Raw genomic sequence first — 26,324 nt, 5'->3', positions numbered from 1 at the left:
TCTCTGTAAAAAGTAAAAAAAATTAAAATTGACAATAACAAAATGTAGAATAATTTAAAGATTATTTTCAAACATTCTAATCTAAAAAAATTGAACAAATAAAACTAATCCAGTATCATCTCTGTAGGCGGACCATCATCCTCCGGATAATGAAACCCTACATAAATATTGTTTGGTGCAGGGTAATGTTCCCTAATACTATTTACAATACATGACGGAATAGTTTTTCTGTTTTTCGGTCCCAATTCGCCATTTATCCAAGTTGAAAAAGCTCTATATGACATCTTTCGATATGCCTTTTCAAAAAAAAAAATAATATTAATCAAATTAATTAGCGATTACATGGTAGTAAAGAACAAAATTATTTATATTCTCCAAATTAAATTTTTTTTTATAGACAAATAATTCTTTTTTTAAATTTATTTTTAAGAATTTCAAATTATTAATGTTTTAAAAAAAATAAAATAAAGTAAATCAATTCACCTTTGTGTCATGGCTTGCACGAAAACTTCTAGTTATTTCCGCCATACGGTTTAGAAAACCCTGGTCAAGTTCCTGAATATGCTTTTCTACATCGCATATACAAGCTCTTCCTTCTGGAATATTGTAGTTTATTTCCTCTATTTCTCTGCAGCAAAAGCTTTCAATGACTGTTGGCATCAATTTACAATTTCCACAGAAACACCAATCTAGACTATCTAATCTTTGCGAATCATCATTCCTAGTTGATTCTTGACTCGCATCATTTGGACCGCTATTGTCCTGGGTGGAATTATCTTCCTCCTCAATCACTGGATCCCACTGGTGACTTTGGGATATATCAATATTAGCATTTTCAGCGTTTGCTCCGTTATCAGGTTTTGCATCTTACAAAAATAAAGAAAATATTAAATTAGTACCCAAATAATCAATTAATCTATTCATTTTAAAAGTAAAAGAAATCAATTTTTCAACTTTCTGTTATCATAATTCATTTCACTAAGACAAAAATTGCAATCTTATATTACAAAATTTAGATAATTTTTTTTATAATTTATTAATTGTATTATATTAATACGATAATTTTAATGTAAACAATATTTATTGATTATTGTTGTAACGCAAACAGATTAGGAAACGCAATAACTATATTTTTGGTGCATTCCAAAATATTTTTTTTAAAAATGGATAATAGCATATAAAGAAATCAAATATATAAATATGCTCACATAATAAGTAAGTTAATTAGAGTATCAATTGAGTAGATTACATGTTATTTATAAAGTTTATTGTCTGTTCCATGCCTACATGTACTTAGTATTATTGATAGATCAATTATATATGCTAAAAATAATGTAGAGTATTGTTGATATAGGAAGATATATTAACAATATTGTATCTAGTCTTTATATGTCCTATAAACATTACTGAGATTAGGTGACAATTATGTATAATGCTATAAGGTGAAGAGAAGAGCAAAGGGTGCATAAGTGAGAATGAATTTACATGAGGTTTTTGATTTACGGTGGATCATCTTAGTTGAGTGCTTTGAATGTCATAAGTAGAATGTTGTATATTAAAATAGAGTCGAGAGGGATACAGGGCATGGATATTCAAAATGGTGCAGCTGATGACTCTTTTAATTAAAAGCAATATTAGTTTGGCAGGATCATTCATTAGGCGTTGAAAAGAGCGAGGCGTTAGATAAAAAATTACACATTTTATCAATAATTTATGTTTTAAATAATGAGAGATAAGATAATTAATTTGATTTCGAATATCAATATATTACCATATCTTGAATCACTTGAGGGCTGAGTTCCATTAGATTTCTTCTTATGGGGTTTTCATCATTTGAAGCCATTTCTGTTAATAATATATTCAATGTTTTGAAATAACTTAGTTCAGTAAGATATTCAGAAATATGACATATAATGATAACATATCCTTAAATGTAAATATATCTAGTTTCTATTCCAATTTAATGCATATAACATTCATGGTGTAATAGTTAAACTTATAGAGTCAAATATAAATCATATTTATTAATCTAATATTATTATTAAAAAGATTTTAAAAAAATATATATTAAGTTACGTTCTCTAGATTGGACTATATGTCTATCTGTCTAAAGCAATATATGTCACTCTTTCGGATTATTACAATGTATGTCTCTCTATCTCTAAATTAATGTCATGCGCTCTTTCAATCTATGTTCTTCAATTTCTCTGTCTCAATCTATATCTCACTCTGTCTATTTCATGCACTCTCTCTTTAAATTGATTTCTCTTACATTATATTTTTTTTTAAAAAAAGTTTATGTTTGTCTCTCTCCCGCTTGCACTCTATGTCCATCTATTTATTTGTTTTTATGTTAGGCTTTAGTTATATTAATAGCAATAAATGTCTCTGTCTCTATAGCTATCTATATTTCTCTCTCTCTATATATATAAGTGTATATATATATATATATATAGATATATATATATATATCTTTATATCACTGTATCTGTCTTTATAACTCTATTCCTGCAATTTTTCTTTTATATATATATATATATATATATATATATATATATATATATATATATATATATATATATATAAACAATATATATATATATATATATATATATATATATATATATATATATATATAAATACATTTCAACATATATATATATATATATTTTTTTTTTTAAGGCACCGATGTCAGGCTTGATAAGGATTAAGGGTTTGGGCATTATGTAAAGTCACCCTGTGTCCATTATAAATAAAATTTGAAATTAATTGGCAAAACAAGTGTTTTAATTCATTGTTGAATAACAGTTTGTATAAACTAAATTTAATTTTTTTCTTTTCTTTTATTACATTCTTTTTGTTGCACCATTTTTAATCAGTGTCTACCAGCAAATGAAATATATGATTTATACATAAGATTAAAAATAATAATGTATTAGACTATAAAAGATGACGATTTTTGGGATAAATATAAATATACAGTGTATCTTCGAATGACTCTCCAATACAATATATAAAAACAAATATGGATATATATATATATATATATATATATATATATATAATAGAGAGAGATACATAAAGACTTTTAGAGAGAGAATGAAAATAAAAAAGGGGAGAGAGAGGGGGAGAGAGAGAGGATGGGGAGAGATAAAGAGAGAGAGGGTGGAAATACAAAAATATATATAGAGAGGGGGAGAGAGAGACAGAGACATATATAGCAACAGAGAAAAAAAGAGAAAAAATGAGAGTGTAGAGAGATTGGAGAGAGAGAAAAGAGAGAGAGAGGGGTGATGTGGATGGAGAGCAGGAATATAAAGAGGGGTAAATAGAAGGAGAAGAGAGAGAAAAAGAGAGAGGGGGAGATATAGACAGAGGAGATAGTGGTAGATATCGAGATAGAGGAAAGATAGAGATATGGGAGAGAGAAAGGTTGTGAGAGCGTGAAAGAGAGGGTGGAAATAGAGAGATAGGATGATTGAGATAGAGGATAGAGAGAGAAGAAGAGACAAGAGATAGAGAAGAGAAGAGAGAGAGAGAAAGAGAGAGAAAAGAAAGTGAGAGAGAGAAGATAAAGAGAGAGGGAATATATAGAGAGTTGACGAAAGATAAATTTTAGAGTGAGGTGATAGAAATTAGAGAGAGAGAGAGAGAGAGAGAGATACATGATAAAGAGAGAGGTGATATAAAAAGACAGTGGAGATATAGAGAGATATAGGAGAGATAGAGAGATAGAGGATAGTTAGATAGGGTGGAGAGATAGAGATATAGAGGTGAGAGAGTAGAGAAATAGAGAATGAATAAAGGATAGAGAGAGGTTTGATAGAGAGAAAGATAAATGTGAAAGAGAAAGAAATAGGAGTGAGAGAGAGGGGTTTGAGAGAGACTGGAAAGTGATAGAGAAAGAGATGAGAGAGTGGAGAGAGAGATTGGAGTGAGAGAGTGTAGTAAGAGGGGAGAGTGAAAGTGGGGTGAGAGAGTGTATTAAGAGAGGGGATTGCTTCCATTGTCCGCCCGACATTTATCACTTTTTGATTGACAGTTTTTCCAACTTTCTTAACCTATCCCATTACTTCCCCCATGGCGTCCTGCCCCTTTTTACCATCATCATCATCCACTATTGCGCATGCGTATTACAGCGTGTGTCATCCTAATCGCAATGCTCGTTCACGCTTAGCGCATGCGTATTAGCCAGGATAGCGGATTTTGATACATTGAATCATTCGGTACTGTTCGCAATAGAAGAAAGGACGAAATCCGTTTATATTCTTCCAAACAGAATATAAGAGGGGAGAGTGAAAGTGGAGTGAGAGAGTGTATTAAGAGAGGGGAGTGAGAGAGAGGGGAGAGTGAGAGAGAGGGGAGAGAGAGATGGGAGAAAGGTGAGTGGGAGAGAGGGGAAATAGAGAGAGAGGGAAGAGAGAGAGAGGGGAGAGAGAGGGGAGATAGAGAAAAACAGAGAGATGAGAGAAAAAGAAATAAGACTGAGAGAGAGGCTTAATAGACAGAGTGGAAAGTGAGAGAGAGAGGTGAAAGAGAAAGAAATAAGAGTGAGAGAGAGGGTTAATAGACAGAGTGGAAAGTGTGAGGGAAAGAGAGAGAGAGAGAGAGAGAGAGAGAGGTGATAAAGAAAGAAATAAGAGTGAGAGTGCGTTGATTAAGACAGAGTGGAAAGTGAGATAGAGAGAGGTGAGAAAGAGGGGATAGAGTGGAGAGAGAAAGAGTATAGAGAGAGGGGAGAGAGACAAAATAGAAAGTGATAGGGGAGTGAGTGAGAGAGATGATATCGACATAGGGGAGTGAGAAAGAAAAGGGAAAAAGAGAGAAGACTTAGTTTGAGAGAGGGAAGAGAGAGAGGTGAGAAAGAAAGAGAGAGAAAGGGGAGAGAGAGTGGAGATATAGAGATGGGAAAAATAAAGAAATAATAGTGAGAGAGAGGGGATTAAGAGAGAGTGGAAAGTGAGAGAGAGAGCGGTTATAGAGAGAGGGGATATAGAGAAGTGAGAGAGAAAAAGTATAGAGAGAGGGTGGAAAGTGAGAGGCGAGTGAGATAGAGGATAGAGAGAGGGGGGAATGAAAGAGAGGGAAAAGAGATGGGATAAAGAGAGAGATAGGGGAGTGAGAGAGAGGTGATAGAAAGAGAGAGGGAAGAGAGAGAGGGGAGAGATATAGGGGAGTGAGAGAGAGGGGAGAGAGAGAGAGGGAAGAGAGAGAGGGGAGAGAGATAGGGGACTGAGAGAGAGAGGGAAGAGAGAGTGTAGTGGGAGAGAGGGGGGAGAGAGAGAGGGGAGAGGGAGAGAGAGAGAGAGAGAGAGGAGAGAGAGTGTAGTGGGAGAGAGGGGGGGAGAGAGAGAGGGGAGAGGGAGAGAGAGAGAGAGGTGGACAAGAGAGAGAGAGAGAGAGAGAGAGAGAGAGAGAGGGGATAGGGAGTGGAGCAATAGAGAGAAAGAGAGAGTGGAGAAAGAAAGAGATAGAGCAGGGAAATAGATACAGATATAGTAGAGAGAGGGGAGATAGAAAGAGGGAAGAGAGAGAGGGGAGATAGAGAGAGGGGAGAGAGAAAGAAATAATAGTGAGAGAGAGTGGTTTGAGACCTAAAGTGGAAAGTGAGGTAGAGAGAGGTGAGAGAGAGGGGATAGAGAGAGGGGAGAGAGATAGGGGACTGAGAAAGAGGGAATAGAGAGAGTGTAGTGGGAGAGAGGGGGGAGAGAGAGAGAGGAGAGAGAGAGAGAGAGGTGGAAAAGAGAGAGAGAGAGGGGATAGGGAGTGGAGCAATAGAGAGAAAGAGAGAGGGGAGAAAGAAAGAGATAGAGCAGGGAAATAGATACAGATATAGTAGAGAGAGGGGAGATAGAAAGAGGGAAGAGAGAGAGGGGAGATAGAGAGAGGGGAGAGAGAAATAAATAATAGTGAGAGAGAGTGGTTTGAGACATAGAGTGGAAAGTGAGATAGAGAGAGGTGAGAGAGAGGGGATAGAGAGAGGGGAGTCAGAAAGAGTATAGAGACAGGGGGGAGAAATTTAAAGGAAAGTGAGAGGGGAGTGAGAAAGAGTATATAGAGAGAGAGGGGAGTGAGAGAGTGAGGAGAGAGGGGAGTGAGAGAGTGTGGAGAAAGAGAGGGGAGTGAGACAGTGTGGAGATAGAGAGGGTAGTGATAGAGAGGGTAGAGTGAGAGGGTAGTGAGATAGAGGGGAGAGAGAGATGGGAGAGAGGGGAGTGCTAGAGAGGGGAGAGAGAGAGAGAGGGGGAAGAGAGATAGAGAGATAGGGTAGAGAGAGTGGAGATAGAGAGAAACAGAGAGGGGAGAGAGAAATAAATAATAGTGAGATAGAGATAGTGGATTAAGAGAGAGTGGAAAGTGAGAGAGAGAGAGAGAGAGAGAGGTGAGAGAGAGTGGTTAGAGAGAGGGGAGAGAAAATGAGTATAAAGAGAGGGTGGAAAGTGATAGAGTTGAAAATGAGAGGGGAGTGAGAGAGGGTAGTGAGTGAGAGGGGAGAGAGAGAGTGGATAGTGAGATGGGAGAGAGAGAGGATAGAGAATGGAGAGAGAGAGAGAGAGAGAGAGAGAGAGGGGGAAGAAAGAGAGAGAGAGAGAGAGAGAGAAAGTAGAGTTAGAGGTGAAATAGAGAGAAACAGAGAGAAGTGATGCAAAAATGCAAACAAATAAAATAATTTAATGCACAAAATAATTTTATCATAGATCTGGAATGATTATTCAATAAATGAGGAGAATTTATTATAAACAAAAATCACATATTCTAAATCTGTTGCATATTAAAACAGAATATCCCAAAAATTAAAGGCTGATTTCCCAAAAGTTAAATTCATTTTTTGGATACGGACACACAGTATAAAATTTTTTTTTTCCAAATTGCGATATGATGAGATATACAGATTAGGCAATATTTAGTCTAAAAGAATAATATTAAGAAAATATAAGATAGTTAAAGAGAAATTAAAATATAAGTGATAGAAAAAATAGTTTATGCAATGAATAATCTATGCGCTATCAATATATATTTATATAAAAAAATAAATTAATCAACTAATTGCTATATACACCTTTAATAATGGGGAAGTCAGAAAAAAAGAGATTACAGTTTGCAAGCAGAATAAACATGAAATTTCATGTTATCATAAAAGAGAATATTGTAAATATTCTGACTGACGATTTTAATATTAGTGCCCAAATGTTTTTTTCAATATAGACACTGAAAGATTAAAGATAAGTCACTGTTATGGGCATTTAGATAAACGTTATTTACCTGTTTGGAAGAATATAAACGGATTTCGTCCTTTCTTCTATTGCGAGCAGTACTGAATGATTCAATGTATCAAAATCCGCTATCCTGGCTAATACGCATGCGCTAAGCGTGAACGAGCATTGCGATTAGGACGACACACGCTGTAATACGCATGCGCAATAGTGGATGATGACGATGGTAAAAAGGGGCAGGACGCCACGGGGGAAGTAAAGGGATAGGTTAAGAATGTTGGAAAAACTGTCAATCAAAAAGTGATAAATGTCGGGCGGACAATGGAAGCAATACCGACGGTAAATATAGATTGAAATTTACAGCGGCAAGCTTACTTTTAGGCAAAACGATGAATGAACGTTTTCTAAACTAAATGTGTAAAATGTTAACTACAGAGGCTGACTTGAACTTTACTTTAACTTAGGGGGGTGTTAGGGTTAGGGTTAGACTTAGCTTTAGGGGTTAATACATTTATTATAGTAGCGGTGAGGTCCGGTCGGCAGATTAGGGGTTAATACTTGAAGTTAGGTGTCAGCGATGTTAGGGAGGGCAGATTAGGGGTTAATACTATTTATTATAGGGTTTTTGATGTGGGAGTGAGGCGGTTTAGGGATTAATACATTTATTTTAGTGGCGGTGAGGTCCGGTCGGCAGATTAGGGGGTTAATAAGTGTAGGTAGGTAGCGGCGACGTTGGGGGGGCAGATTAGGGGTTAATAAATATTATGTAGGTGTCTGCGATGTTAGGGGCAGCAGATTAGGGGTACATAGGGATAATGTAGGTTGCGGCGGTGTGCGGTCGGCAGATTAGGGGTTACAAATTTTTATTAGAGTGGCGGCGATGTGGGGGGACCTTGGTTCAAGGGTACATAGGTAGTTTATGGGTGTTAGTGTACTTTAGAGCACAGTAGTTAAGAGCTTTATGAACCGGCGTTAGCCCATAAAGCTCTTAACTCCTGACTTTTTTCTGCGGCTGGAGTTTTGTGGAGTTTTCAGCCAAGAATCTAAATACCAGTGTTAGAAAGATCCCATTGAAAAGATAGGATACGCAATTGACGTAAGGGGATCTGCGGTATGGAAAAGTCGCGGCCTGAAAGTGAGCGTTAGACCCTTTCCTGACTGACTCTAAATACCAGCGGGCGGCCAAAACCAGCGTTAGGACCCCCTAACGCTGGTTTGGATTGCTAACACAGAACTCTAAATCTAGGCCTTAGTTAATAATTGTAAATTTAATTTAGATCTAATTTCATTATGTTAAAGTTAGGGGGTGTTAGGGTTAGGTTTAGGGGTTAATATAGTTTAATTTAGGTTGTTGCGATGTGAGGGGCTGGCGGTTTAGGTTTATTTAGTGGTAGTGATGTGGGAGGCCAGAGGTTCAGGGGTTAATAACTTTATTTAGTTGCGGCAATGTTGGGGTGTGGCGGAATAGGGGTTAATAACTTTAGTATAGTGGCGGCGATATCGGGAGCGGAACATTAGGGGTTAGTACCTTTATTTAGGTGGCAGCGATATCGGGAGCGGCAGATTAGGGGCCTATAACTGTAGGCAGGCGTCGGCGATGTCAGGGGCAGCAGATTAGGGGTGTTTAAACGCTGGGTTTATGTTAGGGTGCTAGGTTTAAACTGTATTTTCTTTTTCCCCATAGACATCAATGGGGCTGCGTTACGGAGCTTTTGTTTCCGCGATCGCAGGTGTTAGACTTTTTTTCCGGTTCTCCCCATTTATGTATATGGGGAAAATGTGCACGAGCACGTCAAAACACTGCTTGTTTTTGGTGCGGTATGGAGCTCAAAATCTCCATATCGCCCGTGCAACCCGTTTTTTTTAAAACTTGTAATGGCAGCGTTATAGGGGGTTAAATAAAGCAACTTTTGTTGCATTCTTTACTTTCCCTATAGCTCTCAAAACTCGCAGTCTAGGTGAGAGTGCGAAAGAGCAGGTAAGCAGGTTAAAAAAAGAGAGACAAACACTCAGAACAATTCCCCTAGGGATTTGTATTTGAAAATCAACATAACTAATAGTCTCTTTGGATATATTTATATATGTTTGGCCTTTTTTGTGTATATCAATTTATAATTGGTAACCTTAATGTAAAAAAATATTTTAAAAATAAACATTATTAACTGTTACTGTAGTAGTATGTTTTCAATACCCCCATTTCAGCTACATATAACTTTGGTACCTTAATTTTAAAAAAAAAAAAAAAGTAAACTTAAAAGGAAAAAAAAAGTGCATATTAAGTGCAAATACAAAACAATTCAAAAGTAATATGATCATATGCAACTAGAAACCCTAAAGGAGTCACGTCTCTCTTTTTTACTTCAGTATGCTTTTAGGCAGACTCAGACCCAGGATTGGCGTAAAGCTGATGTGGTGCCACTCTTCGAAAAGGGAAGCAGGGATGATCCAGGAAGCTATAGACCAGTTAGTCTGACATCAATAGTGGGGAAGATATTTGAAGGGATTATAAGGGATTATATCAATGAGCATATTCGTGTAAACAAGATTATGAGTTCTAATCAGCATGGTTTTAAGAGAAATAGATCATGTCAAACTAATCTTATTAGATTCTACGAGGAAGTAAGTAAAAATATAGATAAAGGGGAATCAGTTGATGTGATATACTTAGATTTTGCAAATGCATTTGATACAGTGCCACATGAGAGATTAAAGCACAAAATAAAGGGACTGGGAATATCTGAAAATGTTAGCTCATGGATAAATAACTGGATAAAAGATAGGGAGCAACGAGTAGTAGTAAATGGATCATACTCAGATTGGACAAAGGTAATCAGTGGAGTCCCCCAGGGATCAGTATTGGGCCCTGTTCTTTTTAATATTTTTATAAATGACTTGGAGCAAGTCATAGTAACATAACATAGTAGATAAGGTTGAAAAAAGACTTAAGTCCATTGAGTTCAACCTATACAAATCTAAAATACTTACAAAAAGCTCCAGTTAAGCTTAAATAACCCTACTAAAAGGTGATCCATTTAATACTAGCAATCATATCCATGAATTTTGTTTATATACAGAAATGTATCCAGACTATTTTTAAATGTATCTAGGGTATTGGCATTCACTACCTCCTTTGGTAACGAGTTCCACAATTTTATTGCTCTTACAGTGAAAAAAAGTTTCCGTTGCAGGAGATTAAATCTCCTTTCCTCCAAACTTAAATTGTGACCTCTTGTCAGAAACAATTTTCTTGGAATAGACAGAGCTTCTGCCATCTCTGAATATGGGCCTTGAATATATTTATATAAAGTAATCATGTCACCTCTCAAGCACCTTTTTTCTAAAGAAAACAGACCCAGTTTGGCTAGCCTCTCCTCATAGGTTAATTTCTCCAATCCCCTTATTAGCTTTGTGGCCCTTCTCTGAACTTTTTCTAGTTCTGCAATATCTTTTTTGCGATCGGTCCCCAGAACTGCACTCCATACTCAAGGTGAGGTCTTACCAGGGCTTTATATAGTGACAGAATTATGCTTTCCTCACTTGAATCAATGCCTCTTTTAATACATGCTAGTATCTTATTAGCCTTTGAAGCCATCTAAAATATCAAACAGAGACAGATGCGCCACATGGCCCAATATTGTAGGTTCCAAAGAGTGGTAGGTATTGCTAAATAATTACACTCACATGTGATGAAGCACCTCAGTTGGTGCAAATGGCACAGTCTGGGATCTATAACAGTCACCCAGCAGACCGACCTCCCGAATTTTTACAGGTACTGTGTAAGATAAGAAGCACAAAAAAGCCTATATGGCCTAGTATTGTATGGCTAGAGTGATTCCACACCGGATAATTATATAAAGTTTAAACTCACATTTGATGGAGCATCTCCAATGATGCTATAGAGACAGGCTGGGATTAATTCAGTCACCCAACAGACTTATAACCATGGTATACAGCATACAATGTCCTCTAGATGGTCTATAGGTCAGTCGCATCCTTGGATAATAACCAATTCAAAGGCAGCAAGTGTTTTTAGTAAAAGTTAAAATCACTTTAATAAAATATGTATAGATTGCGACGCGTTTCTCAGTCTCAGACTGTTTCTTCAGGCATAATAAAAATAGTTTACAAACACTTGCTATATATTCCTAAACAAACCAATTAACATAATTGGTAACACTTGTTGTGGGAGTGATCTGTGACATCATCAGTATCCTAGCTACTGATATGTTTTATCAACAAATGTAGACACAATAATGTATGTTATAAAACAGTGCACATCATAATTTTCATTGCATAGGTTAAATCAAACATTGCATATCATAGTTTGCAGTGTCAAAAATTGGTTAAAACAGCATACATATATACACAATTGTAATGATTCGCATTATCCTTTAAAACCAATAGAATATATATTAAACTGCTTAGTCGAAAATAGTTACTGTTTCTAATTCTATGTCTTATCTACACTGAGTGTATCCTACATCATGGTCAGGTTTGTTCTAATGTTTATTTGACTCTTTGTTTTTTTAAAAAATATCATCCTTCCCTATCGAAGCCCCAATATAAATATAACATATAAATAGATGTACTTTTTTTAGGCATTTGTTTTATAACCTAAGAATCCAGCTTTTTGATCTATTAATACGCAAACTTGCGATTTTACATAGCGGGCGAATATCTACCCCAGCGATACTTTTACTAAAAACACTTGCTGCCTTTGAATTGGTTATTATCCAAGGATACGACTGACCTATAGACCATCTAGAGGACATTGTATGCTGTATACCATGGTTATAAGTCTGTTTGGTGACTGAATTAATCCCAGCCTGTCTCTATAGCATCATTGGAGATGCTCCATCAAATGTGAGTTTAAACTTTATATAATTATCTGGTGTGGAATCACTCTAGCCATACAATACTAGGCCATATAGGCTTTTTTGTGCTTCTTATCTTACACAGTACCTGTAAAAATTCGGGAGGTCGGTCTGCTGGGTGACTGTTATAGATCCCAGACTGTGCCATTTGCACCAACTGAGGTGCTTCATCACATGTGAGTGTAATTATTTAGCAATACCTACCACTCTTTGGAACCTACAATATTGGGCCATGTGGCGCATCTGTCTCTGTTTGATATTTTAGATTGCTGAAATTGGATCCTTGCCTGGACCACCACAGATTGCTGCCTTGTATTCTACTATCAAGATTCACATAAAGGACAATATATAGTTATTAACATCACCTAATATATTTTCTCCTCTGAGTGATATATAATTGTCCTGATTAACTTTGGGCTGATTCTACCATTTATTGTAATTTAATATTTGTACTTAATACAACTATATACACTTATCAGTTATTATATTTATCATCTATATTTATATATTTGTATCTATAGGTGCATTATATGGTAATATACCACTCATTCTTCCATATATTTCACACCATCATATAGATATTGTCCATATAGCAAGCTATATCCTTATAGCAAACTATAACCATCTAGTGTGCTCTCAAGGGCGCCCCCTATCATTATTTTTTGAGCCTTTGAAGCCGCTGCCCTGCATTGTGCACCCATCTTTAGCTTGTTATCTATTACTACTCCCAAATCCCTTTCCTCCTCTGTTTGGCTAAGTCTTGTCCCATTTAAAAAATACGTTGCCTGCTTATTTTTACTTCCAAAATGTAGTGCCTTGCATTTTTCCATATTAAATCTCATTTTCCATTTACTTGCCTATACTTCTAATTTTTGCAGATCCCTTTGTAATGAAAGTTCATCCTGCTCTGACCTAATGACCTTACATAACTTAGTATCATCTGCAAAAATAGAGATGTCGCTATTTAATCCTTGCTCCAAGTCATTTATAAAAATATTAAAAAGAACAGGGCCCAATACTGATCCCTGGGGGACTCCACTGATTACCTTTGTCCAATCTGAGTATGATCCATTTACTACTACTCGTTGCTCCCTATCTTTTATCCAGTTATTTATCCATGAGCTAACATTTTCAGATATTCCCAGTCCCTTTATTTTGTGCTTTAATCTCTCATGTGGCACTGTATCAAATGCATTTGCAAAATCTAAGTATATCACATCAACTGATTCCCCTTTATCTATATTTTTACTTACTTCCTCGTAGAATCTAATAAGATTAGTTTGACATGATCTATTTCTCTTAAAACCATGCTGATTAGAACTCATAATCTTGTTTACACGAATATGCTCATTGATATAATCCCTTATAATCCCTTCAAATATCTTCCCCACTATTGATGTCAGACTAACTGGTCTATAGCTTCCTGGATCATCCCTGCTTCCCTTTTTGAAGAGTGGCACCACATCAGCTTTACGCCAATCCTGGGGTACCATCCCTGAGGATAATGAGTATTGAAAAAAAAGAGTAGAGGTTTGTCTATAACAGTGCTAAGTTCCCTTATCACCCTTGGGTGTATTCCATCTGGGCCTGGAGTTTTATTTACATTAATATTATCCAGTGTTTTTCCTGATATTCTCTAAACATAACCCAGTTAATGGTATGGACTGGCATGTTCTATTTTGTTCCAAAGTATCATCTAATGGTTCCTCTCTTGTGTATACTGAAGAAAAAAACTGGTTTAGTACCTCAGCCTTCTCCCTGTCATTATTTATCATGCTACCCTCCACACATTTTAATGTACCTATATTATCCTTCTTAGATTTTTTGCTATTTATGTACTTAAAGAACCTTTTAGGGTTAGACTTAGAATCCCTTGCAATTAATTTTTCATTTTCAATTTTGGCTAATTTGATTGCTTTTCTGCATGCATTGTTACATTCCTTATAAATATTGTATGTTGAGTCTGTACTATTTTCTTTGAATAATTTAAATGCCCTACGTTTTTTCCTAATTTCTCTTAACACAATTTTATTTATCCACAACGGCTTTGATTTTTTATTTTTATTTTCGTAACCATATGGTATTTGTAGATATGTATATTTATTTAACAAAGTTTTAAATATTATCCATTTATCCTCTGTATTTTTATTAGAGAATACATTGTCCCAACTTATATTATTTAATAATTTCCTTAAATCATTGAAATTTGCTTTTTTGAAGTGAAAAGTCTTAGTTAAAGCTTTAAGACACTGCATATGAAAAGAGATTTCAAATGTGACCATGTTATGATCACTGTTACCCAAATGTTCTTTGACTTCTATGTTTGATATTATATCTGTATTGTTTGATAGCACTAAATCCAATATAGCTTTACTCCTAGTTGGCTCCTCTATTAATTGTGACAAGAAGTTATCCCTGAGAACATTTAAAAATCTATCCCCCTTAGCTGAATTACTAGTTTCATTGTCTCAGTTTATATCAGGATAGTTAAAATCTCCTATAATTACAGCACTGTTATTAGCAGCCTTACCTATTTGCATTAGTAGTTGAGTTTCCTCCAGGTCACTAATGTTAGGGGGGCTTGTAGCATGTTCCTAGTAATATTTTTTTAGGATATTTCCCCCCACTCTTTATTTCAACCCACAGGGTCTCTACATTGTCACTTGTATCATAAATATCTTCCCTTATTGTAGGTTTAAGGTTAGGTTTTAAATAACATGCAGATTCCTCCACCCCTTTTATTATTCCTTTCCCTCCTAAATAAAGTATACCCCTCTAAGTTAACTGCCCAGTCATGTGAATCATCCCACCAAGTTTCAGTTATACTGATAACATCATAGTCCTCTTCTGCAACTAAGAGCGTCAGCTCCCCCACTTTACCTGTCATGCTTCTTGCATTTGTTGTCATACATTTAATATTCATGTGCTTTCTGCTGCTACTTGGTGTGCTTTCCTCTATACTTTCTAATGGGACATTTCTTAAGTCATCCCTTCCTTGAGATATTAAGGGAGTGACATATTCACAGACTGATCTCTCTGTTCTACTGTGTTCTAACTGAACCCCCCCCCCTTGCCTAGTTTAAAATATTCTCTAAACGTGCTACCATACTTTCCCCCAACACACCAGCACCCATGTCATTCAGGTGCAATCCATCCTTACTGTACAAATTGTACCCTAATGAAAAATCAGCCTAGTGCTCTAAAAAGTCAAACCCTTAGCTCCTTCTGCCTTACTGAGTTAGCACATGGCACTGGTAATATCTCAGAAAATATTACTTTGGAGGTCCTTGCTTTAAGTTTGCTACCTAACCCCCTGAAGTCATTTTTTAGGACTCTCCATCTCCCGCAGATTCCTTCTTTAGTACCAATATGCGCCATAACTGCAGGATCAGACCCACATTCCTCTAACAATCTATCAATACGCTCCACAGTATTCCTAACACGAGCCAGCAAACGGAAGACAGCAAACTGTTCTATTTAAAGGGTCTGGCTGACAAATTACCCTATCAACCTTCCTAATAATAGAGTCTCCTACCACCCACATCTGCCTCAGCCCCTGACTTGTATGCCCCTCTTCCATGACTGAAGGACTGTTAACTATAGTATGCCCCTCTACCATGTTTGAAGGATGGCCCACCATAGTATGCTGCTCTTCCACAACTAAAGGGCTGTTCACTATACTAGGCAAACCAGCCCTCTCTGACACTGCCACCCCCGAACTGATATCCCCAACATCTTCACTTAATCTGGCAAATCTATTGGGGTGTACCAGCTCAGAACTGGCCTGTCTCTTTCGCTTACCTTTACTTCGCCCTCTAACTGTGACCCAGCTACATCCTGGAGTCTCCCCATTCCCACTGCTAGAACCATTAACAACCAGCTCAGTCCATTGCCCTTTCAAGTGTCTGAATTTCATGCAGTGTTGCAATTCGTTCCTCCAGATCTCCAATACGAATTTCTAAAGAGACAATATGCTCACACTTGCCACAGACATATAATCCCAGAAGCGGCTGTTCCAGTGATGCAAACATATGGCAAGCTGTACACTGAATAAGATTCTCACACATTCTTAATAAAAGGTTTAACTTAAAAATATAAAATAATTATATTTCCCCTTGGTGATTTCAAATCCTTGTTAACCTAACTACCTTGGTTAGCTAACTATTATACTTAAGCAGACAATCTTACTTTAACAGAGAATCAATACAGCAGACCCACTTAGAGCAAGCTCACAGTTACTGTGCTAAATTTATAGGCTGTATACAGCATCGCTGTATACACAGCTTTTAAGCATAGCTAGGCTTAGTATGGTGATTCAGAATGGTTGTCCCGGGATGGTTCTGAATCACTGTACTAACCCTAGCTAAGCTTAAAAGCTGTGTATACAGCTATGCTATTTCATAAAGGGAATCTGCCCAAAAGCAGACTGAAGTAAAAAAACTGAGACATTATGAACTTAATTTGCATATCTAACCCAGAATTATTTGCTGCATTGGAAACAATGTATCAAGAGATCATTTTAAGGTCTTTATCTGCAGCTAAGTCTAAGATGATGCATTGGGTTAACTCTCATTTGGTATGGTGTACATATATAAATATGAGAACAAAAAGCAAGCGGTAAGCCAGCTAAACCCAATTTAATAATGTATAGATAAACCCCTAATATGTAAATAAATATATCTGGGGGTGCACAGGAGCATAGCAATGTAGTTTATAAAATATAAGTAGGGAACAAGAAAGGAAGGGGGAGGGAAGAGGGGAGGGGAATTAGGGTGCAGTATGCTCTATGCCAGCACAAATCATATCAACTAAATCAATAGATATAAGCCCTCAGAGTGGATGTCAAATCTGTGAGTCCAGGGGAGTATAGGCCCCTCCTCTCTATGCATGAAAAAACGCTAGTCATAGGTATATACAAAAAAAACCAAATATAACTTTAATATTGCAAAAATGTATAAGAATTATACATGTATAAGGATTATTGCTAGTATTTGAGGGCGCCTCTAATTTTATTTTTAACTACTTTCCACCAAGCCTGTAAAGGATTAAGCATCGTTTTCATTTTTTTCACTTCTTTTGGTAGAGAACTCCTAGTGCAATGAATGACTGCTAATGGGGAATATGGATATAATATATTTTTTTCCAGCTCGTTATTGGTGACATAGTCTCTCTCCGTCATCCAATCCATGATCAGCCGAATCAAAAAAGCATAATTATAAAGTTTGATATCTGGCAAAGCTAATCCCGCATATTTTCTGGGAAGAGACAATTTAGATAGCGAGATTCTGGGTTTTTTATTCTGCCAGATATATTTTCTCAAGACAGTATTAAATATTAGAATATCCTTAGTTTTAAGGATTAGAGGGGTATTTTGTAAGATATATAGTAATTTTGGAAGGCACACCATTTTGTATAAAGCGATACGCCCAGATAAAGAAAGAGGAAGATTTTGCCAATTTTTTAAATTCTGTTTAATTTTATTCAGAACTGGGAGTATATTAAGATTGTACCACATATCTGGATTGGAGGAAATCATGATACCTAGATATCTGAAGGAACTAGTCACCAATTTAAATGGAATATTGACAATAGAGTCCTTAGATTGTTTAATCCAGAGCATTTCAGATTTCATCATATTTACCCTATAGCCAGAGAAAGCACCGAATTGTTCAATAATTGCTATTAATTTAGGAATATTAGTAGAGGTTTTGGAGATGTAGATTAGAATATCGTCAGCATACAATGCTATTTTCATCTCTTTCCTGACGATCTTAATACCCTCAAGGTGTTGTCTAATGTATATGGCAAATGGTTCAATTGAAATGTTAAAGAGTAGGGGAGAGAGAGGGCATCCCTGACGAGTACCTCTTCTGAGAAATATATTTGAGGAAGTTAGGCCATTCACTAATAACTTAGTAGAGGCAGTTTTATATAAATTGTTAACAAATTCAAGAAAATTGCCCTGTATACCAAATTGTTGAAGAGAATGTAGCAAATGATCCAGATGAACTGAGTCAAAAGCCTTCTCAGCGTCTATTGAAATAATTGCAGAGTCAGAGGTGTCCCCTCCCTCCCCCGCTCCCACCTCCTCCCTACTTTTAAAATAGTCTATGGTAAGGAAAAGTTCCCTGATCTTAGCTGATGAATTTCTTTTGAGTATAAATCCTGCCTGATCCTTGTGTATTATATTAGTAAGAAGTATTTGAAGTCTTGAGGCTAAAATAGAAGACATTTTATAATCTGTATTAAGCAATGCTATGGGCCTATATGATTCCTTTCTATCAGCCTCCTTTCCTTGTTTAAGAATTAGAGTGATTGATGCAGCAAAAGTAGGTGGAGGGGTGTTGCTTTTAATATAAATATCATTGTATAATGAAGATAGGTGAGGTGTTATTGTTGTAGAAAGTATTTTGTAAAATTCATTAGGAAGGCCATCAGGGCCCGAAGCTTTATTTAGAGCAAGATCTTGAATTGCTCTCGAGATCTCTAGCTCAGATATAGGAAGATTAAGAGTTTCAACTAGGTCCGCCGATACAGGATTATAAATAATTTTATCCCAGAAAGATTCTCGCTTATGAACATTTGAAGTTTTTAATGAATATAAATCTTGGTAGTATTCTGAAAAAGCTTGAGTAAGGTCTTCTGGAGATGTTATTATTCTATCCTGTACCCGTAATGAATCAATCACTGATGAAGTCTTATCACTTTTTACTAGTCTTGCAAGGAGTTTTCCTGTTTTACACCCATGCCTGTATAGTTTAGCTTGATATTTCAAATCTTTCTGAGAAGTCTTAAGTAAAAGAAAGGAATCTCTGTCCTTTAAAGCATGGGTATATTGCGCCCATTTATCAGGCGTTTTCTCTAATAAATAGGAATTATAAGAGTTAGAGATGGATTTCATGATTTCCCTTTCTCTGGTCTTAAATTTTTTTGTCCTACTGATGGTATAAGCTAAAATTTCTCCTCTCAGTACAGCCTTAGCGGCTTCCCAAAAGATCATAGGGCGATTAATATATTCTTTGTTAAAGGACGCATATTCTTGGAATTTATTATTTAACCAATTTTTAAATTCAAGATCAGAGACTAGGTAGTTTGGGAAAAAGAATCTAGAATATTTTGGAGTTAAGTTGCTCGGATAAAACTCTAGGGAGATTGGAGCATGGTCCGATATACAGATAGGAAAAATATTAGCGGCTAGTCTTTGTTTGCATAGTCTATCATCTAGAAGAAACATGTCAATTCGTGATAGTGACTTATGCGCCTTAGAGAGGCAGGTAAAATCCCTAGTATCTGGGTTTTGTGTCCTCCAGATATCCCTAACTCCAAGATTCTGAGAGAGCTTAAGAAACATTTTAGATTCCAAGCTATCCCTTTTGGTTCTGAGAAAGGAGCCCTTATGCCTTAGCCTGTCTAGAGGATATTGTGGTGCCATATTAAAGTCCCCTCCTAGGATCAAAAAACCTTCTGTATAGGATAGTAATTCAGCTTGGAGTCTTTCCCAGAAGAGAGGGCAGAAGACATTGGGAGCATATATATTACAAAGTGTATAAACTATCTTATCTATTTTAATTTTGACCAATAGGAACCTCCCCTCCGAATCTGTCTTAGTATGAAGATCTTGGTATTTTATTTTTTTACCTAGCAAGATTGCTACCCCTCCCTTTCTTTGAGTGCTGGGTGAAGCAATAACTTCATTAACCCAGGAACTTTTGAGCTTAAGAACTTCTTCCATTTTTAGGTGGGTTTCCTGTAAAAAGGCAATGTCTATGTGTATTTTTCTTAGATATGCAATTATTGTTTTGCGTTTAATTGGCGATGTAATGCCCCCAATGTTCCAAGAGGCTAATTTAAAACCGTTTAATATGTCTATCATCTCAAACAACAAGACTCATGCATAAAAAAAAAAAATTGAATAAAAGAAAAAGGGGGGGGGGGGGGGGGGAAAAAGGGGATCCACAACAGAGCGAGACAAAACAGAACTTAATAAACCACAACATAGAAGAACCAAGACAGTAACAAAAATTATGACCCCATGCCTTTCTGTATGTCAGAGCCCTCATGGTGACTTGCATTTCAATTATCATATAAGACATAGCTGCTAATATTTATCTTCTAGGTTTTTAAGTTCCTACCTATTCTAGGGGGAGCTGTTGCGATATAAACTTTTCTGCATCCCTGGGTGACTCAAACAAATGTATATTATTGTCAATTGTTATCTTCAACTTTGCTGGGTATATAATAGTAGCTTGGTGACCTTGTTTTATTAGCTTAGTACATATCGGGGCAAGCTCCCTTCTTTTGGCCGAGGTTTCTGCAGAAAAATCCTGAAAAAGCATGATTTTAGCTCCCCCAAGAAATATGGGCTGGTTCTTTTTAAAATATTGTAGTAGTAGGAGTTTGTCCTGATAATTAAGGACTTTGGCGATAACTGGTCTGGGTCTAGGATTTTCATTTTCTGTGTTATGCCGCCCTAGTCTGTGTACTCTCTCTAACACTATTCGTGGATGAGATTGAGGAATTTGTAATAATTGTGGTAGTGTTATCGTTAGTAATTTATCAAGATCTTCATATTGTCTTTCTTCAGGTATACCAATAATTCTAAAATTGTTTCGTCTGGCACGGTTCTCCAGATCTTCCAATTTTAGCTGGACTTTTATAAGTTTAGAGTTTAAAGAATCTAGCTTAGTGTTGTGAGTTATAGTGTTGTCTTCCAAGTCAGAGATTCTTTGTTCCGCCTCTGCTAGTCTATTTGAAAACTGGCGAAATTCAGTTTTTAGGGCATGTATGTCCTGCTTAATTTCATCTTTGAGAGCCTCAAATTTGGGTGTTAAGGCTTCAGAGATACTTGTAACTAAGGCTTGCAAGTCTATTAAATCATTGATTTGTGTCATATTTGTGCTCGTGAAAGAGGTGTCAGTTGTGTTTCCTGGTGTGGTTTTATTATTTTTTTTTCTCTGTTCCTTCCAGCCATATTGGAGGGAGGTGTTTTAGTGTGTGTAGTGCAAAATATATATAAATAAATGTGAAAAAAAAAAGGGGGGAACAAAAAAAAAAAAAAAAAAAAAAAAAAAGGGGAGGTGAATGTGAGGGAAGTGCTTAAATTAGGTGTTTTTGTGAGAGAAGTTCTGTGCTATTGATAACACATTTTTTTTTTTTTCTTAGATTAAGACTTGCAAAACATTCTTTTTATAACTTGTTTTAGTGTCTACTAATACTGAATTGCCCTATCAAAGAGAAAATTTTTCCCTTTCTTTTCTTTTCCTTTCCTCTTCCTCTCTTAAATATCTGCAGAGTACTTAAAATATTTCTAGATAAAATGGAACTACTATCCCTGGCTTAAACAACACTGCAACTCTTTGAATAGTAAGAGTCATCTACAAGTAAACAATGGTCATTTTTATACACAATATTTCTTATTTTTGTTGATTTAGGCAAATAATGAGAGTAATCTAATTCTATGTTTTCCCAGGTAAAATACAGCAGGTACCTATTCAAAGCAAAAGGTAAAAAACACAGTTCTATTGCATACATGTTATATTCATCTTTACACAATTATGTAGTTGGTTTTACCAACAAGGTTATTTTACTGCTTTATTTTCTGTAAGGCCCTTATGTCCCAATTTTTAAGGGGGGGGGGGGACTGGATAATGAACACCTCTCCTATTATTTTTATCCACCCTCTTAAACCAGATTTAGTTTAAAAAAAGGGCAGAAATCAGAGAGCCAAAAAAAAAAATGAAAAACCAATCTTACTGCAATAGTGCAATTTTACAGAGATATGCCCCTTTTAGTTTGACAGTTTGACTGTTTAACTGAGTTATATCAAACCAAACATTTGTCTGTACATGAATTTTTGTTAAATTTTTAGTTGCAAATAGTATATAATCAGAGTTTTTCTGAGGCAGTTCTAGCAAGAGTCAGATGTGTATTATAAAATAGATAAGAACACCGTTCTGGAGCATAACATGAATACCTGTCCCTGGTTCGTGAGGTTTGGAGGGTGTCTTCGCTGGTTCACACTTTATGCAGATTCCTTAGGAAAACTTACTGACTTAATAACTCTCCACGCAGCATCGGTGGGGAGAGAAAAGTCAGATACTGTGATAAGCTGTGTGACCGGGCTCCCGGCCCTTTCCTCAGAGACAAGGAGAACAAACAAGCACCTCCAGCCAAGGCCTCTCCGCAGAAGGCTCCCCAACAGCAGCGAAGCGACTTCGCACCTCAGATATAGGACATCCCAAACACCCAGAGAGGAACAAACCAAAGCCTCCAGCAGAGCCTCTTCTCACTCCGCGCCAGCCACGCTGTGAGGCCCACAGCAGCCGACTGTGTCTTCCAGCAAGCAGTCTCCGGAACTCAGAGAGGTATCCCTCCGCCGGTCAAGGTGCCGGGCCGTCAAGGAGGGCAGGAAGAAGGTAAGTTAGGAGCCACTCAGTCTGGTGCTCCCCCGGTTGTGGCCACAGCAGATCGTCTCAAGCCGCCCCCCTCCAGGCCTCTCAAGAGTGGATGTCAAATCTGTGAGAATCCAAGACCACACCACTACGCCTCAGATTGGCTGTGCCGCTCCAATATGCCGGTATTTAAACTTTAATGTAGCAGGTCCACTGATCAGATAAATTTTCCACTGCTGGCTTATATTTTTATTTTCAAATCTGAGTTTTAGAGAAAGAAAAGTCCCTTCCTGCCTGCTGCTCTACCAGGAGAGCTCAGGTCTTTCAGGTAGCGCTGCCACTTTTATTTTATTTCCCTTTTTCTCTTTTTGCCAGGATAAAGATAGGGGTAAAATCTGCAGCAAATACTTGCATCTCTTGGTGTTTTGAATTCAGACCATATACCCCATCTGCAAATTTTAAGTGCGGTAGTTTAGCACTTTGGGAGAACCGGTAGCTGATTACAAATTGCTTGAATAAGCCGCCCCAGGACTGAGGTGTTGAGCACGCCTTGCTGCTGCCAATAGCTCATTAGGAGATGTAGAACAGGTGTCAGCCTGCCTTTGCACCTGAACTCCTCCTACCGGATCTCTCAGAGAATGTAATTTTAAACAACTTTCCAATTTACTTTTATCACCAATTTTGCTCTGTTCTCTTGGTATTCTTAGTTGAAAGCTAAAACTAGGAGGTTCATATGCTAATTTCTTAGACATTGAAGACTGCCTCTAATCTGAATGCATTTTGACCACTAGAGGGCATTAGTTCATGAGTTTAATATAGATAACATTGAGCTCATGCACGTGAAGTTACCCAGGAGTGAGCACTGATTGGCTAAAATGGATGTCTGTCAAAAGAACTGAAATAAGGGGGCAGTTTGCAGAGGCTTAGATACAAGGTAATCACAGAGGTAAAAAGTGTATTTCTATCACAGTGTTGGTTATGCAAAACTGGGGAATGAGTAATAAAGGGATTATCTTTCTTTTTAAACAACAAAAATTCTGGTGTTGACTGTCCCTTTAACACCAACGTAAAACCAATTTTTAAAGCCAGGGCAGTTCAGGCTAGAATGGAAAAGGAGCTGTGTAGATTGGAAGATCTGGGAATCTATTCCAGGGTATAACAAAGTCAGTGGACTTCATCAGTTGTGCCACTTTAAAAGAAAAATTGAGAAAGCAGAGTATGTAGTGATTTTTGAATGGAACTAAAGTCACAATTTACAGGGGATATGGAAAACAATTAGCAAAAACTTACCTTAGGAACATGAAAGGCAACATTTTTTCCTCTGTATTGCACAGTTTGTCCTAATAAATAAATACCATCAAATACCTTTAAATATTGCTTCTCTTTGATTATCTACAATCATCAAGCAAAATATAGCTATTTTCCAAACCCACAGTGAACTCGTATGGTGTGTCAAATCATGGTGGGCTACCTGGGTTATTGTGCCATGAGTTCTTCCTAGTTCCCACACTTGTGCAATGTATTATTATTATTATTATAATTATCAGGTATTTGTAGAGTGCCAACAGGTTCAGCAGTGCTATGAACATGGGTGGTATATAAAAAAAAAACGATTACAGGGATCAAATGGGGAGAGAGTCCTGCTGAGAGTTGCACTTTTGTAGTCGGCTCTTTTGAAGGTGAACTACAAACAGCTGGGCTCATAGGCTTACATGCTATGGGGTTTTAGTGGATAGCAGTGGAGATAGGAAGGTTAGTGTAGGTTGTAAGCGTCCCTGAATAGTAAAGTCTTCAGGGAGCACTTGAAGCTTTTAAAACTAGGGGAGATTCTTGTTGAGCGAGGCAGAGAGTTCCATAAGATGGGAGCCAGTCTTGAGAAATCTTGTAGACGGGAATGTGAGGAGGTAACAAGAGAGGAGGAGAATAGGAGATCATGAACGGAGCAAAGGGGACGGGAGGGAGAGTATCTGGAGACAAGGTCTGAAATGTAGGGGGGAGCAGTGGAATTGAGGGCTTTGTGTGTCAGAATTTTGTGTTTAATCCTGGACGCAAGAGGAAGCCAGTGAAGGGATTGGCAGGAAGGTGCAGCAGATGAAGAGCGACGTGCAAGTAAGATGAGCCTGACAGAGGCATTCATTATGGATTGTAAAGGAGCTAGGTGGCAGCTAGGGAGACCAGAGAGGATAGAGTTGCAGTAGTTGAGACGGGAAAGGATGAGAGAGTGAATTAAACTCTTTGTTCTGTCTTGTGTAAGGAAATGTCTAATTTTAGAGATGTTTTTAAGGTGGAAGCGGCAGGCTTTAGCCAAGGACTGAATGTGAGGAGTGAAAGAAAGATCTGAGTCAAGTGTGACCCCAAGATATCGGGCAAGTGAGGTTGGGGTAATGATGGAGTTGTCAACAGTTATAGAGACATGGAGGGTGGAGATTTTGCATCATATCCATCATGCATGCTCATTGTAATGTTATGTAATCATTGTCACCCTCATTCTTAACAATGCAGCTCCAGCATTGGAAGAAATGAGCAGCAGCAGTTGTGGTGAGTTCCTTATTGCTGATCTGCAGCATCCTTGGTAAGTATCACAGTCTCATCCCCTAGATAAACCTGCAGTTATATTACTAGTTAATAACATAGGGCCAGATTACAAGTTAAAGGGACATGCCAGCCACATTTTTTCTTTTATGATTTAGAAAGAGAATGCAATTTTAAACATCTTTCTAATTTACTTATATTATCTAATTTGTTTTATTCTCTTGATATTCTTTGATGAAAAGCATATCTAGATATGCTCACTAGCTGCTGATTGGTTGCTGCACATAGAAGCATTGTGTGATTGGCTCACCATGTGCATTGCTTTTTCTTCAACTGAGGATATTTAAAAAATGAAGCAAAATAAATAATGGAAGTAAATTGTAATGTTGTTTAAATTTCTATTCTCTATCTGAATCATGAAAGAAAAATTTTGGGTTTAGTGGCCCTTTAAGTACAAAATATCCTTTCCGCAAAAGCGATATTTGCTCTCAACTGAGTTCAACTGAGTAATAGTGCACGCAAATGTGCACTGGTATTACAAGTTAGGTGCAATGCAAATGCGACTTCACTTCCATAGGCTCCAATGGGAGTCTAATTGTGATGCTGTCATACATGGCACAAAACCTAAGCGCTGCGAGTGGGGTAGTGATGGGCAGCAAATAGCATATACATATATGTTTACAGGGAACACACAGTTCACATAGACCCCAATGTAAAGGCACTTTTCAGTGCTGTTTTTTTTTTTAACACCCCACACCCATAACTTTTAACCCCTAAAAACTGCCTAGTGCTGTAGTTTTTAGGAAAAAATGCCTAATTGCGAAAAATAAAAAAACTCTTAAGTTTACAAAAATAATATATGAAAATTATCAAAAATAAAAACAATTACACCTAATCTAATAGCCCTATAAAATAAAAAAGCCCCCTAAAATAAAAACACCCCTTAACCTACAATAAGCTGCCAATAGCCCTTAAAAGGGCCTTTTGTAGGGCATTGCCCTAAGTTGAACAGCTCTTTTACCTAAAAAAAAATACAAATTCCCCCCAACAGTAAAACCCCCTACCCAACCAACCCCCCAAAATAAAAAAACCTAAGTCTAAATAAAACCTAATCTATCCATTTCCCCTAAAGAGGCATTTGTATGGGCATTGCCCTTAAAAGGGCATTCAGCTCTTTTACAGTGCCCAAAAAAAACCTAATTTAAAAAAAAAACACCCCAAAAAAAACAGAAACAAATTAACACTAACCCTATAAAATCTACTCACAGTTCCTGAAGCCCGGACATCGATCTCAGTCCAGACGTCGAGAAGTC

The sequence above is a fragment of the Bombina bombina genome, chromosome 2 (genome assembly GCF_027579735.1).
Source record: "Bombina bombina isolate aBomBom1 chromosome 2, aBomBom1.pri, whole genome shotgun sequence".
In the NCBI taxonomy this organism is placed as follows: domain Eukaryota; kingdom Metazoa; phylum Chordata; class Amphibia; order Anura; family Bombinatoridae; genus Bombina; species Bombina bombina.
The sequence above is the reverse complement of the archived record's forward strand: the minus strand, read 5'-3'. Positions refer to the sequence as shown.